The sequence below is a fragment of the Eschrichtius robustus genome, chromosome 2 (genome assembly GCF_028021215.1).
Source record: "Eschrichtius robustus isolate mEscRob2 chromosome 2, mEscRob2.pri, whole genome shotgun sequence".
Taxonomy (NCBI): Eukaryota; Metazoa; Chordata; class Mammalia; order Artiodactyla; family Eschrichtiidae; genus Eschrichtius; species Eschrichtius robustus.
In genome coordinates this window covers 82,310,470-82,329,711 of record NC_090825.1, presented here as the reverse complement: position 1 = coordinate 82,329,711, position 19,242 = coordinate 82,310,470, and the positions used below count along the sequence as shown (strand labels likewise).

General features: G+C 35.5%; 1 non-coding gene across 1 annotated transcript; it reads right to left on the bottom strand.

Moving 5' to 3' along the window:
• Nucleotides 1–1,731: 1,731 nt before the first annotated feature.
• On the bottom strand, nt 1,732–1,804 carry TRNAG-CCC (transfer RNA glycine (anticodon CCC)). The gene has a single exon. It is a non-coding gene; the product is annotated as a tRNA-Gly (tRNA).
• Nucleotides 1,805–19,242: the final 17,438 nt, after the last annotated feature.

The window sequence follows — 19,242 nt, the reverse complement described above, 5'->3', positions numbered from 1 at the left end:
GTAACAGTCATTTTAGAATAGTTTGGTTCTTTCTTAAAAAGTTAAACATACAGTTTCTACGTGACCCATATTTTATTACCCAAAAGAAATGAAAACACATGTTCACAAAATTATATGTAAATATTCATTATCCCATTACTCATAATAGCCAATAACTGGAAATCATCCAAATGTTCATCAACTCTTTAATGGATAAACAAAATATGGTATATCCATAAAATGGAATATACTCAGGGGAAAAAAAACACCTGAGACATGCAGCAACATGGACAAATCTCAAACCATGTGACATGAAAGGAGCCAGATAAAAACGACTATATACTGTATTATTTGTTATATGAAATTTCTACAAAAGGCAGTGTGATTTTTCTAGAAATGCCCAGATAGCTGGTAAGACTTTATTTCTGAGTGTGTCTAGGAGAGTGTTTCTGGAAGAGATGAGCATCTGAATTGGTGAACTGAGGAAAGCAGATGGCCCTCCTCAATGTGGAAGGGCATCATTCAATCCATTAAGAGCCCAAAGAGAACAAAAAGGCAGAGGAAGGGCTAATTTGTGCTCTCTGCATGAGCTGAGACCCATCTTCTCCTGACTTTGGATACTGGGGCTCCTAGTTCTCAGGCTTTCACACACAGACCAAGTCTTCCACCTTCAGCCCCCTGATTCACAGGTCTTCAGACTTAGACTGAATTACATCACTGGCTTTTTGGTTCTCCAGCTTGCAGACAGCAGTTTGTGCAACTTATTAGCATGAGCCAGTTCCTATAATAAGTCTCCTCTTTATATACTATAAATCACATATATATATATATATATTTTTATCCTGTTGGTTCTTTTTCTGTAGAGAACTCTGACTAATATAACTGCAATAAACACAAGGAAACCCTTGGTTTGATGATGAGTCCAAAAACTGGATTGTTATAGGACTGTATAAAATAACTAAAAATCTTCTCCTTGTGCACTTAAAATTTGTAGGTACCTATCATACGTAGGTATTGAGAAGGACCATTGTGTTCAGTTATAGTAGGGAAAAATGTTTGAAAATCTAGGCATTGCCTTAAACAAACTATTGTGCATTAAAATTATAAGATTTTGTGTTGGAAACATTTGTGAAAAAATAATATATGAGAATTAACCACTCCAGTGTAGTTGATGCCAACACACAAATCAATTGCTAATTAAGGAAGATATTGCAAAATAATTTTTAAGAATTTTTTATTTATTTTATTTATTTTTGGCTGTGTTGGGTCTTTGTTGCTGTGCGCGAGCTTTCTCTAGTTGCGGCAAGCGGGGGCTACTCTTTGTTGTGATGCGTGGGCTTCTCATTGCAGGGGCTTCTCTTGTTGTGGAGCGCGGGCTCTAGGTGCGCGGGCTTCAGTAGTTGTGGCTCGTGGGCTGTAGGGCGCAGGCTCAGTAGTTGTGGCACACTGGCTTAGTTGCTCCGTGGCATGTGGGAGCTTTCCGGACCAGAGCTTGAACCTGTGTCCCCTGCACTGGCAGGCGGATTCTTAACCACTGCACCACCAGGGAAGCCCGCAAAATAATTTTATTTAAATGGAATGTTCTGTTGATTGAATTGTTCAAGCTTTTCTACAGTTGTTTGGGCCGTAACAAACTAATTGTTTCTAAACTTAACTTATAGACACACATATATTCTTATTTACTTATTTGGCTGCACTGGGTCTTAGTTGTGGAACGTGGGCTCTTAGTTGTGGCATGCATGTGGGATCTAGTTCCCTGACCAGGGATCGAACCTGGGCCCCCTGCATTGGGAGCGCAGAGTCTTAACCACTGGACCACCAGGGAAGTCCTAACATATACATATATTCTTAACTCTACTGAGAAGTTTGTAAGAGTATAAGGTGTAAAAAAAATTAGTTTTTTTAAGCTACTTTTAATACAACTTGATTTTTGTGAGGCATCAATTTATATGGTAAAATGCTATACAAACTCATTTTATTAGTCCATATACTTTCTATGTTTGTTTTTGAAAAGCGTCCTAGGATATGACCTCTATCTACTTTTTGAGTAAAAGAAAACAAGACAGTAATAAAAATTTAGCTTCCTTCTTAGAAGAACATCAAGGGAATTCATGAGATACAACCAAAAGTAGATAGAAAGCAGTGAACCATCGAAACTACACTGTGTGATTTGCATCGAGCTGTCAAGTGAGTACAGATGGTAGGGGGAAAAAAGGCTTTAGTTTTATGGTCTAAAAACAAAATAAATAAAAGAGGACTCTCTTAAAAATGATAACTGAAACAGAGCGGTAAAAACTGAGTCAACAATGTTAAAACCATGGTGATTAACAAGTAATCGCCAGTATTTTTGTCAGTATTTTCAAGATGTGTAAAACCAAGCTCAGTATCCTAAGGGACACACCACTTGGAATGTACAAAAAAAATTTTAATGAAGGAGCTGTAAATGACCTTAGAGATAGGTACTGGCTTGACTGTGGGAAGGAGAGGGAAGGTCACCTCAGAAGTCTCAAGATCTAGAATAGCTACCTATAAAACTGTTATCAGTTGTGATTAGGATATAATAACTTTGATTCACAGTTCATTTGGTTTTCATATGGTCTTGACTTCAACCATTTCCCTACCAAATTGTTAACTACACAAGATCTGAAATCATGACTTCCTCACCACCTCTCCTGGTAGAGTTCCATGTGTATTTGGAATTAAAATTAAAGGTATATAAACAAGAGAAGGATTATTCTCCCACTTGAACATGTTCTCCAAAAGTGGAGCCTTTCACCAACTATCTTAAGGTAGTTAGTGGTTGGCCTGATTATTTTTAAGATCAGTCTGGAAAAACATTAGGGAAAGGGGTGTGTGAGCATAGCCTTAAAACCCATACAATAGTCAGAGAGAGGTATCACTTCATGTGATGCTCCCCCAATTGTCCCTGGTCCATCTACTCTGGCTTGTTCTCCTGATACTATTTAGAGTATACGTTTAGCTTAGAGTATTTTTTCTTTTAATTTTGCTAGTGCGAAGAAAACATAGTCATAGAAAATAATGCTGGAAAGAACCTTAAAAATATTTTTATGCTAACCTTCTGATGTTATAAATGTGGAAATTCAGGTCTAGAGAGGTCACACAACTTGCCAAAAATCCTATTTCTCATTTGTGTCAGTGCCAGAGTTAGAAGCACAGTCTTCTAACTCACAGTCCAAGGTTTTAGTTTCTTTCTTTGTTAGTTTAAATTTTCACCTATAATGCTAATAGAAGTTCTTTTTCTTAAAGTATAAATCGGTATATAGTTGAGGAGATCTAGAATAAGAATAATGTAGTGATTGTTTATATTAAATATCGTGGTTGGTTTATACAGTTTAACTGGTATCTCATTCCTTTTTCTCAAATATATCTCGAGCTTAAATATCCAGAAATGTGGTAAATTTTACCTCATGTCTACAATAGCTACTTAATTTTACTTCTTCCAAAACATACCTGAATTATATACTTCTTTAACACTGCGTAATATAAAATGTAGATGGGATAGTCTGTTTTGGATAAAATTTCAGGCTCAGAATTTCATTTAAAGAGATTAAATTCTAGAATCACACTTTTTTTAATATTGTGTACCAGTAGATGTACAAGAAAGGTATTATCAACTGGTAAGAATTGTAGGGATATAAAATCTCTCATGGTTATTCATTACTACATTTCTGTTTGTGGTCCAGTAAATTAGCAATCTCATTAACAGAAAACTGTTATTTCTATATTACATAAAAATTACCTTTGTGAATTTATATAAGAATAAACTGTCTTTGAATCTGCCTCTTCAAAAAGGGTAGATGATTATATATTAAGCAGAACTAACATGTTTAAACTTTACGTTTCTGTTTATTGGCTGACGGTGTAACACAACCTCCAACAGACATTAGGAAAGATTTTTATCCTATTGGATAAATACAATATTATAGTATAATAGCTTAATTCAGGCTATACGTATTTTTATATGTGGTTTTAGTATATGTATCTCAAAATTGTTTTAAAATTTTATCAAATTGTTAACCATTCATTTTAAGTTTTATGAAAATAATTAGTAAGATACATGTATGTTTATGGATTTTTACAAAAATACAGAGTATAAAATACATAGATTACTTATATGTATATGTGTGACTATGCAAATGTGTGATACAATATTATTCGTATTTCATAAAGCTTGAGACATAGCCCACTCTGGTTTTAATAGGGCCAGACTATCACAGATAGTTTTCAGAGAGTGACCCAAGTCCACTGAGGATATTTTACATTAAACACATCTTTATTATGATTCTTTAAATATCCTCTTAATAAGCATTGTATAGAACTAGATCACAGTCATTATTCTGAAAAAGAACTAGAATGGTTTCTCAACTCAGTTGCAAAGAGAATCACTTTTTAGCCAGTCACCTTCTCCAATATCTCTACAGAAAGAAATTTAAATTCCATTTAATTGGAAATGATTAATATTTTTAGAGGGGAAAGATTACAAAAGGTAAACGAGCAAATGCTACAAAGTTTCAAAAGGAAGGATCTGATGAGCACAGATGCAAGGCAGTTACTGACAGCAGGATTCCTTAGGGACAAAGCCCAGGACCGCACCCATTTCAGATCACTGGGCTGCACTGACAGGTATTTTAAGTTCCTTAGTCTTAGCCCTCCCCCGAGAAGGTGGAAAGGCTGCAGATTTCACAGTAGACTCTGGAGGTCATAGCAGAGAAAGGAGAAAAGAACTTGAAAAATAGGTTTTGCTGTTGTTCTGGTCATGGTCCGGGATCCCCCCCTCCCCTGCTCCCTCTCATCCCTCTAAATACTAGTATTTTAGTATTTAAAAAAAAACTTCTGTAAGTTCCAGACATAAAGTTTATAGATGAATAAAAACACTGGGAATAATGAGAAAAATGTAAAAATCAAATTTTTTGTACTAGAGAATAAATAAAATGTTTGGGGTAAAAGAGAAAAACTAATTGAGGGAAAGCAAATGATTTAGTTGAATAACCCTGAGAAAACCGACCCTGAACACTGCCCCCCATTACCCCCTCCCCCCCAGATCTAGTACTTGGAGTAAGGTTTCCATAGAAGAAAACTTGCCATTTAGAAGTTGGAACACTCTTCTATGATTCAGGTTTAATCATCACCTATACACAAGTTTAGCAATATGATTGGTTATGCAACTCTACAGAAATTATAATCACCTAGCTAATAATAAAGTGTTTAGAAATATACCCTAATCTAAAGAGTTCCCTAGTGTAGAGAGAGAAAAACATGCTCTTCTGTCTCAGGGTGATTAGTTCACAATTAGTTCTCAATTGGCCCCTCTGTAACGAATCTCTTCCCTTTCCCACCATTACCCTACATTGACTGTTAAAAAGAAACCACAGGGCCCGAATGGAGTCACTTATGCTAGACCATGCCACCAAACTGAGGTTTAATACCTAACCTAATTGAAGCTTCAACCTCCCCCAGAAATGTTGTCTTAATTGGTCAGTCAGCAATTTTCTGGTCAGCACCAATGAGGTACTGTCACATGGACCTGCTCCAACCCCCAAAGAAAGAAGAAGTAACCCACCAAGTAAGACCCTTTTCCCTCACAAGCTAGGTGACCTAATCTGAAATAATGCTTTCTTCTGTTAATGACTTCCTTGTCCCGCCTTTGAAAACACTTCCCTTTTTGTACTCCTTTGGCGCTCCCCTCTACTTGCTAGATGGGATGCTGCCCAATTCATCAATCATTTAATGAAGTGTTTTAGTTTTAAATTTACATGGTTAAATTTTGTTTTTTAACACCACCAAATAAAAACAAAATTATTCTCTGCTTAAGACATCTTTAGTAAGTCCTGTGACATCAGGATATGTTTTAAATTGTTTAGCCTACAGAACTTTACCATAAGTCCCCAATCTGTCTTAATTTAATCTGGCTTCATTTTCTGCCTCTACCCAAACTTACGATATGTCCTGGTCATGACGTATGTCTCCTTATTCAAGGAGTATATCATACTCTTTAATGTCTCTCTTGCACATTTTTCTTCTTTTTGTATTTGTTCTGCACTCCTATGCCCCTTTCAAACGTTTAATTACTCAGTTCAAATATCCCTTCTTCTGATATGTTAAGCTCTACATCCCTGGGAAGTAATGGGTGTTTTCTACCCTGTTTTACCCCAGAACTTTGTATACTTCTGTATTAAACACTTAGCAGATTTTACCATCATTTTTTGCTTGTGAATGTATAGGTCTCTAATATTGTATGGTATTCCAGAATAGGGATGACATATTATCCAGATCCTATAATCAATCACACACTCAATCCACACCAGCAGTTCAGGTTGGGGTATGTATGTATGTAGGTTTATTTTGTTTCATTAAGTAAGTAAATAAATGAGTCACATATCTGAAATAAGCATCAGAAGTTAGAGCCTTAAGTTTCTACCTATTCAAATTTATTAACTTTATAAAAATATAGTACTACGGCTACCACCTGCATGATTAACCCTGTATTAGGGTTCTCCAGAGAAACAGAATGGAAGAAAGGGAAGGAGAGAGTGAGGGAGGATTGATCGATCTGTTTATCTAACTGTCTGTCTGTCTGTTTGTCATAGGGATTGGCTCACATTGTTGTGAAGGCCAAAAAGTCCTCATGATCTGTTTCTGGAGAACCTGGAAAGCTGGTAGTTTAGTTCAGTCTGAGTCTGAAGTCCTAAGAATGGGGGGCTAATGGTGTAAATCCTGGTTGGAGGCTGAAAACCTGAGAACTAGGAGCACGCATGATGTCTGAGGGCAGGAGAAGATGGGCCTCAGCTCAAGTAGAGACAACAAATTAGCCTTTCCTCTGCTATTTTGTTCTATTTGGGCCCTCACTGGACTGGATGCTGCGCACATTGCAGACGGCCATCTGCTTTACTCAATTCACCAGTTCAAATGCTAATCTCTTCCAGAAACACTTTCACAGACACACTCAGAAATAGTATTTTACAAGCAATCTGGGCATTCCTTAGCCTAGTCAAATTGACACATAAAATTAAACATTACACTTTCTAAGAATTTTTTACACTATTGTATGTTTTATGCTTTTTAAGGAATGCTTGGAAATGTAGAAAAATTGAATAAAATGTAAATAGAACCACCATAGTCCCCAAAACAGTTACAACCATCACTACCACGTTTTATCTCCCCCACTTTTTCCCGTGTGAACTAATAAATGCCAAGTACTACGTAAGAATGCTTTCTTTTGGCATTCAAGCATGATAATGTTGTTTTTATATGATGCTTAACTAAAAGAAAATATTCATAGCATTGTAACAAGTTCCATTTTCCTTAAAACATAAAACTGAATCCTCCTAAATGTAATATGTCTTAACATCTTTATCCTTAATACTTTTCATATTTGTGTCCCAGGGGACATTTACTAATTTCCACAATAAATAACAATACTAAGTGGGAAAAATGCATATACTGGATTTCAGTTAGCATGGTATTATAAAGTAAGAAAAGTGACTCAAATAATGTTAATGAATGAGTAGTCAATATTACTATGCTGTCATACTTCCTTTAACCTAACAAATAGTCCACCACACACTAAAGAGGACTTTAAAATAAATAGCCTAGATTAACGAAGAATTTCAGTTGAGTACACATGTGGTTCAAAAATATAAACTTCAAGATATTTATAATACAACTCACCTATTCTTTCAGAAAATAGCAAAAAGGAAAAAGAAACACTCCTGATATCACCTCTCAGAGAACCTCCTTGTTAATACTTCAGCATGCATATTTCCATGTTTCTACCATATGTCAGCAATATAGAAAAAAGACCAAACTGTATACTTTGTTTTTTTTCAAGCATTTTTTCTAACTATATGATTGTATACATACCTGAAATCTTATATATTAAACTTCTGACTCTATAACAAGATATATATATATATATATATATATAATATATATATATGTACATATTTATATATTCCATGAATATGGTACTGAATTTCCCATCTTCTTTTTTATAACTTCCGCTACCCTATTTCAGATACTCATAATCTTATTTTCTGATTTATCCCCACAGAGCACAAAACTCATTGCCAGCTTTGCCAACTTGTACTTTATTTCTGAACGAATCTTTTCCTGCTCAAAAACTGCTACTTATACCAACCCACATTAAGTACATATTCCACAAAATCTACATGTATTCGTTTCATCACCTATTTCTCCCCTATATATCTACAGCCAAACAATATTACCTACCATCCTAAATAGTTCAAACTTTGACTTCTTGATTTTGCTCATGCTGTTTCTATTAACTTAAATGCCCTCATCCAACAGGCCCACCTGTGGAAATACTGCCATTGTTCAAGACCCATGGCCAACATTACATTCTCAACGTAACTGGCTAGACTTCCCTTGGCCACAGGTGTTTCTCCTCTTCTTTGATCGTTCATACATTTATATATTTTAAGAATATTTATCTAAGTCTGCATTGTATTATTTATATGGTAATTTACTTATTATTTCTTGTATTATTTATATACTAAGTTTATTCTGCCTTTTAATAAATGTATCAAAACAAGAAAGCCTCTTACCAATTTTTTTGTTGATATTTCTCAGTTTCTAGTATACAGCAAGTGCACAATAGATACTTATGTAATTCAATTCATGGAAATTTTAAGAAGCCTGATTAAAAGCTATAATTTATGTCATCTATTGTACACCATTTAAAATCTAAATAACTCTACTATGAACAAAAAGTGTAGGTAAAGCTGATCATTTAAAATGTGTTTTTCTTTCATTTTAAATGCAGTGACAGGATCAGCCCATAATCCCTAAAACCAATACCTACAACTGTGTACACTTTCAACTAAGTCAATCCAACTACAACGTATGTCTAAGTCATAGTATGATACTTTGGACACTGTCAAAAAGAAAAGCCTCCCAGTAGAAAACTGTTTAACTCCTCCTTTCACACACAGAGCTCCTCTAGCTTTCAGTTAACATTACCTATAAATTCCCGGGTCAATATCACAAAAGATTTACTCTTACCACAGTGAGGAGACTGTAAATGCATCTGATTCCAGGAGGCTGCATGATGGTGGAGACGCTGCCTGGGGCACCCCCTGTGGCGGAGATGGAGGAAGGGGGAGCTGGGAATGTTTAATGGCTTCCACAGGTGGAGACAAGGGCTAAACTAGAGAGATTTCAGGTGAGGTCATGTTAGGCTTTCTACTCTCAGCTGTGTCCCTGAGTTTAGAGATTCTTTTTTTTTTTCTTTCATGAGAAAATAGACTCAAAACAAGACAAGTTCATCTGAGCTCAGGGAAAAGGAAGTAGATATAAGCTTCAACTTCTTAGGACGGTTATAGTTCTTTTGCAGAAGAGCTTAGATCAGTGGTTCTCAAAGGGTGGTTCCTGGGCCGGCAGCATGAGCATCACCTGACCATCTGTTAGAAATGCAACTTTAATCATCAAAACAGGTAGTGAGCTGGATTTCGACCACAGATCGTAGCTTGCCAACCTCCAGTCTAGATAACTAGTATTTATCAAATAAAAGAACATACAATCACCTGTATGTTATAGGAGAGTTATTATTACTCTTTTTGTGGAAGATGAACTGATTTTGTGGAAGAAGAACTGATGCAAAGATAGGTTAATTATGTTCCTTAGGTCTTGGTGCAAAAATGCACTGCTTAGTCATGGGATATGCAATTTAAGTCTGATTTCCTAGCCTCTAAGCTGTACCCTAAAGTTTCTTTCCCAATGGAGAAGTGAAATAGGGTTCATAATGTTTTAATAATTTTAAACATGCTAACAATTAAAAGTTTTCTGAAAAGAGTAAATATAAAATGGGCTGGTAAGACATGTAAAGAGTTGGGAAGGCATCACTTCCATCCTCATAACAGGATAAAAGCTGAAAAAACCCTGAAAATCAACAATTTTTCTTTAATTTATCAGAGAATTGTGGTTATAGGGAAAACTGCTGCCCTGAAAACTGGAGACACAGGTGAACACAGAGAATCACAACTTATACAGGGAGCAGATGCCCAAAGCTGGAGACAGTATCAGTAGGAACCTTAAATGGACTGCCACACTTTCATGAGTTTTACCTCTAGAAATCTCACCAGGTTCTCGTTGTGAAAAGTGGAGAAAAGTCCCCTCATGCTTCTGGCAGGGGAAGGGGAGAAGTACCAGTTTTGAAATATGTCCAGAGCTTCTGTTCTTCTTAACAAATGTCTGTCCCTAAAGGAAACTATTTTACCAGAGCCTGGCCAGTTTGATTTTACCAGAGCCTAACTGACCAACGAGAAGAGAAGCACCCAACCCCAGCCCCCGTTAGCCTTCCTGCGTCACCCAAGGTGGGGAAGACAAAAAAGTGAGAAGCACGAGTGCAGATCACAGCCCAGGGGCACGGGTTCATTCAAAGAATGAAACCTATTTATGGAATTATAGATGCTTCCTCTCCCCCACACCTCACCATCACATTAATTGGGATCCTATATAATTACGAGGGGTTACAGCTGAAAGAACTGCAAGGCTCATTCCTATTTCAAGAGAGACTGTCATACTAAGTGAAGTAAGTCAGACAGAGAAAGACAAATATCATATGATATTGCTTATATGTAGAATCTGAAAAAAAGGCTACAAATGAACTTACCTACAAAACAGAAATAGAGTTACACATGTAGAAAATAAACTTATGGTTACCAGTGGGTAATGGGGGGGGAGGGATAAATTGGAAGATTGGGATTGACACATGCACACTACAATATATAAAATGGGTAACTAATAAGGACCTACTGTATAGCACAGGGAACTCTACTCAATACTCTGTAATGGCCTATATGGGAAAAGAATCTAAAAAAGAGTGGATTTATATATTTGTGTAACAGATTCACTTTTCTGTACATCTGAAACTAACACAACATTGTAAATCAACTATACCCCAATAAAAATTTTAAAAAAGAGTATATCAACATTTAAAAAAAAAAAGAGTCTTTAGGGAAACCTAAAGACAACAGAAGAGACAAAAACAAGAACACTAGAGGACATTTAGCCTCTGACACCTACAGCAAACAGTAAATATAGCCTAACTCCTGGACAGATAAACCTCACACTAAAGGCCAATTTACCTCAATTCCTTTTACCTGATACATCATGCCTGGCTTTCAACAAAAAATGACAAGGCGTGCTAAAAGGCAAAAAACACAGTCTGAAGAAAAAAAAACAAGCATCAGAATCAGACTCAGTTGTGGCAGAGATATTGGAATTATCAGACTAGGGAGGTAAAATAACTATAATTAATATGGCAAGGCCTCTAATGGAAAAAGTGAACAACATGCAAGAATGCATAGATAATGTAAGCAGAGAGATGAAACTCTAAGCAAAAGGAAATGCTAGAAATAAAAAACAGTGTAACAAATAAATATAAAATCTCCAAGAAATAATGATACATAAGAAAAGTCAATATAACATGTAGTGAAAGAAATAAAAACCAAAAGAATATTTTTTCTCAGAATAGTTAAATAATATTTGGAGACACCAATTCCTTGTGAGAATGTGGAGAAATAAACATGCACTTTTCTGCACTATTAGCAGAAGTTCAAAATATTGAAATACAGAACAATTAGGCATTATCTATCAAAATTAAAAATGTTTATTTTATGTATCTTTTAACCCAGTAACCCATTTTCTCAGAATTTATTTTTCAGATATATCCCCCCAAACATGCACTTGATATAATAAAAGTACTGTATATTCATAATAGTCTAAGCTAGCAAGTAAGGCAGGGTTGCAGGATGATGAAAGTCACTAGGGTTGCCATTTTCCACTCAGGGAACTAGAAAATTTGGAAACACGGAGCCCAGAACTAATAGTTGAAACTTCATAACCCTATTAGCCCTCAATGAGAGGAAAAGCTCTGATTTGTAGTGTTTGCCAATATGTTTGATGTGAGCACTCCCACCATGGCCAATTCTAAGCTACTGAAGTCACTGAACACAGAGTTGGGAAAAATGCACACATCTGGCTCTCACAAGCCCAACTTAGCTGCTCCAGCACACCACCACCTATAACACCCTCTCGGGCAAGCAGGAGCACCTGAGCCCGGGTTGAGGTCAGGTTCTCAGGAGCTGGGCTTTGGAAAAGGAGGGGTTTGGCCTGAGATGAGAGATTAAAAAAGAAAAAAAGAAAACTAAAACACTAATAGTGGAGTATAGATAGTGGAAACAAAGGAAGAAGAGCAAAATTTTCAATGCAAAGAGACAAGAGAAAAATCTTTCCTACACATATGTTGCCCAATTGAGCTCAGTGAGACAGAATGAAAGTATTAGAAAGTGAATCCAGAAAGACACTCAAGAAAAGCTTAGTGCATAATGGAAAATATCTTTTATATGACACTGGGGACTTTACCTAATGGCAAGATGGTAGCTACTAAGAGGCTAATTTGGTGACCAAAGAGGAAATGTGCTGGGTAGAAAGAACAAAAATAAAAGTGTGTAGATGAGGTCCCCCTTCACTCTCACACTTGCATGATGGTTGGGCACTATAAGTTGGTTGGCAGCAATGTGGTGAGAGCTATAGGGAGGAAATTATCCATCTCCCTGTTAAAGTCAGAGATACGTACTTCCCTCTCATATATATATAATTATTTCTGAAACAAAATATGTGGATAGTAGAGATTTGCTTATCTCCCACTAGTATTATTTTCTAATCTCACAGAAGTAATTTACACAAAAATATATTATGTTCCTGCGATGTTCCACACATACTAGGAAAAATTCAGAAAAGCATCATTACATAGAAGGAATTAGTTCAAAATTCAGGCATATTATAAGTTGTAAAAATTATTAAAATTTCTCAGGTGCTGGACTGGCTGATACCTTTTGGGAGAGAGTTTACACCAGAGAAGGAAGCTCTTTGATTCTTATGTCCACGAAAATATATCTTTCGACTACAAGAAGGCACCTTGTTTCAGCTTCTTTAGCTAAGTTCTTTCAGATCTGATGATCTTTGTGATAGACTGCTATAGTGGAAATAACATCAAACCATTCCCTTGAGCTGAATTGATAGACAAAGTAGAATGATTTTTCTCAGAGAGTTGGTGGAGGATATATTATTTCACCTCCCCTTACTCTTGATAGCTATTTTAAAGAAAGATTGCTCCATTTTAATGTTCAGCAGTCTGAAGAGATTTCATGGTCAGGGAATAACAATTTTCTTGACAAAATTTAGCCCCTCAGTACCTTTCGGCTCTATGCCAACATGTACACATTCAGATATATCTTATTAGAAAATTGTTTTAATGTATCTTCAATAAAAGAGAAAAGAATGTAGCTTGTGAATAGAGCAGAAAAGCTTAGCTCATTTCATAGTTTTTGTAAGATTGCTCCTGCCTGACTGATTTACCTAAGAACTTTATCAAGGGCAGCTGGAACTGTCACCTGATTTATATCAATGGAAACTGTCAACACCTTGACCTTGGACTTCTAGTCTCTAGAATGGCAGGACAAGCCATTTCTCTGGTTTAAGCCAGCCAGTTTGTGGTACTTTGTTACAGCAGCCCTTGTAAACTAATACAACTAAGGGTGCAATCTGTACTTTTGCTTAACTCTAAGTCTTGTTTTCTTCCTATGCACAATGAATATGTTGAATCTATTGATCATTGAGTTCCTCTCCAGCCCTTTCTTTTTTTTTTTTATACAAATATTTTCTATTCTTTGACTTGCCTATTCATTCTTGTTTTCTATGACTTTTTAAATTCTCTTAAAGGTGCCTTTCATTAAACAGAAATTCATGAGCAATAAGGGTTTTTTTTGTTTTGTTTTTTAACATCTTTATTGGAGTATAATTGCTTTACAATGGTGTGTTAGTTTCTGCTTTATAACAAAGTGAATCAGTTATACATATACATATGTTCCCATATCTCTTCCCTCTTGCATCTGCCCCCCTCCCACCCTCCCTATCCCACCCCTCTAGGTGGTCACAAAGCACAGAGCTGATCTCCCTGTGCTATGCGGCTGCTTCCCACTAGCTATCTATTTTATGTTTGGTAGTGTATATATGTCCATGCCACCCTTTCTTTATATAATCAGATAACCCTCTGCTATCTCTTTCTTTCCCATAGAAAGGTGAACTAGCTTATCATCTTTGCTAGCTTTCCTTCCAGTTTCTTCTCCAGAATCTCATTCATTTATGTTCAAGCAGTATAAGAAAACCATGGTTATCAGGGATGGTGTCCTTTACGTATGTTGCCCTAATCCTTTAATTAACACCGACAGAAGAAATAAACTTCTAAACACATTGAATGTGGAGTCAGGTGTTACTATGTTTTAAGCTTCCTATCAAGACTTATTCCAGTCACCTCAGGTGAGGGATGCCCCAATTCTGATACATATCATATCATGGTGCTTGTTTTACTGTCTGGGGAATAATTCTCATGGAGGCACTGCTGGAAAACCAGTCCTTTCATAGAGTAAAAACACACACTTACTCTATTGCTGTAGGAAATAACACAGGAAGAGAATTCTAGATACATCTTTTCTACTACAGGAGTTCTTAATTAATTCAAACATCAGAATCCATGGCTCAAAATAAGAACAGGGAAGGAAAGGGAACAGAATAATGGCAGAGGTTGGCAACATCAACAGCAACATGGAGTGGACTGAGTGTGTAAAATCTTTGTGAAAGGAAAATAGACTATTTAACAACAGGAGGAGGAGGGGAAGAGAAAATATTGCTTATAAGGTCATATGGACAAGATAGGATAATCAAATGCCTGAGGTAAACAAGTATGGTAAAAAGAGAAGTTATGAAGGAAAAGAATAGAGTCTACAAGATGCTGCTGAAAATATCACCATGGTTTAATAGGAACAGGTATGAAAATAGGTCAGTGAGGAGGAATATTTGAGATTCCTAAATTAGAAACCAATAAAAATAAAGGTGAGAATATAAAATAAAATGAAACACTGACTTAGTCATTCCTCACTAGAGAAAATTTGATTTACTCATGATAGCACATTTATTCTCAAATAAATCTCTTTTCTTACTAAGTTGAACTTTAATGACCTGAAAATATATTAGTGCCATCAAAAATGTTTGAATCTACAGAACATACATGGGACCCTTTGGGCACTGTTACTGAGGTTTCATTACATGTCCTATGGGGGGGAAAGAGGAGGTTTCTTTCCTTTTCTGGCATTTGAAACTGTAATTTTCATCTGGTTTCTATGCTTTTCACTAAAATTCCTTTCTTAGTAAAATTCAGACTTTTTATTTGGCCTGTAGCTCTATATGCTATTACGGAGTTCTATAGAAAAGACATCTTTTTTTTTTTTTTTAAAGGATATATAAATGATACAGTTCACCGAATAGTCCTGGTTCTGTCCCCATCTGGGTATTATGTAGGGTTTCAATTACCAGTCCCCTTGAAATTAAGTATTGTCAATATATTTGCTTTAGCCAATGCCATATGCTGGTCACATGGAGTTAGAAGTGTTAAGAGCAAAAGGAAAATCCACCCTGTCTTCTTTCCTTGCTGCGGTCACCATGAAAGGATGTGCTAAAATGAAAACTCCAGCCTGGGTTCCTGAGTGAGTACACTGAGCAGAACAGCCCCACCTCCTGCCTCCACCCAGTGATCTGTGATGCACAGGCAGCATGAACAAATTATAAATATTTGTTGACTTAAGACACTGAAATTGTAGGATAGTCTGTTACTTCAGCATAACATATCTTATATTGATAGGTAGGATGGTTATAACACCTTTTATTTTATCTTAAAATACCTGAAAACATAACTTATTCTTCAAGAGTTAAGAACAGCAATTTCACACAAAAGCAATTAATAGTGACTTCCCTTTTAACACCTCACTAAAGCAAAAGCAAAAACAAAACCAAAGTAAAACTTACCTATCTACATGAATTTGTCTATTTTCTCTAGGCAAGTGTTATATTATTTTAGAATCAAAATCAGTGGATTTTAAAGTATTCTGAGATATTCAAAGAAATTTAATTTTTTCATTGCACGAATTTATAATTCTCTCTCTCCTCTCTCTCTCAAAATAACAACCCATTTTCCAGAATAAAGTTAGGATTACTTTTACCCCTATATAAATAGATTCACAGACCCATTAGAATTAAATAACCTAATGGAACCCCTACAGTATACTCAGTAGCAGTGTAAGCTGTCATCCTTACATGTTGACTTATATCCTTCCACCATTCCAAAACAGATTTGTACTAACATATGCAGTGGGCATAAAGCCAATCTGCCTAACAGCTAAAATCAGTACAATGTCACATTTGAGTAAAAAACCTGTTAAACACTCAAATCCATTGTAAAGTATTTTAAATCTTTTCTGAATTATGTCAAAAAAGTGATAAAGGAAAATCACATTAATGAAACACAGCTACTCTAATGCTATCTTCCCATTGGCTGTTACCACCTCATGTGGCAAAATGGCTATTTCTTAGTCTTGCAAATCATTCCTCTTTACTCTCTCTTAAAATTGAGCCCATTTCTATATTTCTTTACCCCTTTCTTTTAACTGCCCTTTTTTTGATTAAATTAGTGAATTATCATTTTGGAGCTTCTTTTAATACTTTTCTCTATCTCTTACCTACAACAACACAAGTAACGGCCCAAAACTTGATCAGACAGAATACAGTAATACGATGAGAAAATGTTTATGGCTATTAAAGTATGCAAGCAAATATTGATTGTAAGCAACATAAATTTACTCAGAAAATATAACATTAGCCTAGAATACAAATTGAAATGCTTTTCACTTTATTCCTAGATTTTAAATAATAAATTATGTACCGAATGCTCTATTTATTTGCTCTAAATTTTTCTCTTCTATGTGAACATGTTTATTTAATACCTTCCTACCACCAGTGTGGATCTTGAAAATGGGGAAATTTGTCAGGCTTCTAAACTGTTTGGTGAGGCCCCAAACCAAATTTATATTTCCACCATTATTACTTTTTTCCCTAGATTTATTATTTTGTTTACTTCCTATGATATTTAGTTTATAACATAAAAAGATAGTAGAAAAAAATTTTAACTGCATTTCATTTCTAATAACTAAGTTTTGGAATGTTAAAGCACAATATTAACAGATGATTGCAAGCTCTGTAGGTTGAAGTGAGATCACTCTTGAGAAATTTAACATGAACACTGTAAGTTCATCCTTTTAAGATTTCTAGCTAGTGAGCAATTGGCATTTGTATTTTCTTCTCTTAGATATTCTGAGAAGCAACCACATGGCAGCATTTCATATTTCACAAACTAAATGACAGTCCAGAAGTAGTTTCCCATAATGGAGGTGCTTTGGGGAGTTGAGAACTATTAGGTGACTTATCAGCTTCAAATAATTCAGCCACTAGAGATGAAGGGTAATAACTCTTGTTGAAAACACAGGTTGAAAGAAGTATTTTCATGAGAAAATTTTCAGAAACTCTCTGCATAACATATAGTGAAAAACTGTGACAGGTTTATACTATGCAGTTCTACATAATGGCTTATGGGAAACCAAATCAACAAGAAACAGCTACAGAAAGAAAAAAAAAAAAGAATGTGCAGGATGGATAGTAATTTGGTGACTGAAGTTAACAGACAGGCTTTTAGGGACATTAAATGCTTCTTTCATGACCCCCAGAATCAAATGAAGTAGAATAAATCATATCTTAAAGAGAAATCTGATTCTGCTATGTGCTAATTATCACCAAAATTGGATAATCACTTTGTGGAAGAGTGTTAATTCTTTCTGGCGAGTAGAATGTCAGGTACTGAGTCTGGTTTAATTAATAATCTAGTAATTAGAATACTTTATTATAAGAGGAAGGGCTAATTTACCATTGTTCAAAGTTAATTTCTAATTCTACAATAGACAGCTCAAAATGGCATTTCTTTTTAAATAGCTAATGTTCTACAAACAATGGTACTCAATAAATATGTTTGACTGTTTAATTTACTTTTTGTTTTTATAAGCATATGATTGGTCCTTTGCAAAGAGACGGCACTGGTGGGAGTATCTTCCAGAGCTTTTCCTATCAGTCTTATAGTGTCCTTGTATAGACAAATGATAATTTATGGAGTGGAATAATATAAATAACTGAGTAAAGGATGAGTTTGGAAAGAATAATATCTACCTTTGAGTGGGAAAATGTAAGAGATAATTTTGTTGGCAGTTCTGAGGGAGACTACAGGAGAGCTTAGCAAAAGAGTCTTAGTGATAGGATGGCCACAAAAACTATTTTTTCCTTCTTTTGATTGTATTTCTGGCAACTTCATGTGGCTTTAGGCAACTCCATGTTTCTCTTTCCCTCAGACTTTTTCTTTCTTCCACTCTCAATAAAAGACAAAAAGTGAAACACAAACAGTCATAATCCTGGTATCTGCCAAGTTCTGAAGTACAGAGGAGAACCTGGTTTCCTGCAAGAATCCACACAACACATTAAGTGTAACTATTGGCACATTCAGGTGGTACTTAGCAGACCAGTGATTTGTAGCTTGGGAGGCTGTTTTAATGGGAATTGAATTGTAAATGCAACTACCATGAAATGGTTTGAATTGTAACGCTGATGAAAATGTGTTTGTTAAGTGATTCCCTAAATTACTTTATGGAGTATAAAACATCTGCATCAGCTAGATTCTATTTGGCTGAAAAATAAACATTTCTAAACCACAGCTTTCATGTCTGATGACGATAATGTACTGGAAAACTGGAAATTGCACAACAATCTAAATCTGTTTTCTCTTAAAAAGCAACTACTACTGTTAGTATGTGACATATGAGATTGTACTGCTTAAATGGTAAATTCTTCCAGAAGGTGTATAAATGTCATGGTATGCATTCTCACTTATAAAACCAAATGATAAACAGCACTCTGAGAAATGCTGGGTTATGAGAAGGTCAATTGTGATATAATAAAATACACTTTTACAAGATCATGAAGGAAACAACAGTGAAATATCATTCCTTGATTGCCTCAAAAAGTGAAGGAAAAATTCAATAACATGACTTCTGCTCAGTAATTTTACATTGCTTGTCCCACAGACATTAAATTTAGAGTAATGCACAGCAAATGTTTGATTCAAGGGTCCATGGATAGTATATTTATTAAGGTGTTTGAGAAACAACAGAAATTTCAACCAGGTGTTTCTTACCAAAGGAAATTAAAGGAACACAATGTGTACTGTAATCAAACTTAATGGAGATTAGGCTTACAGAGGTGTACAAATATATTAGTATAAAATAGCTATGC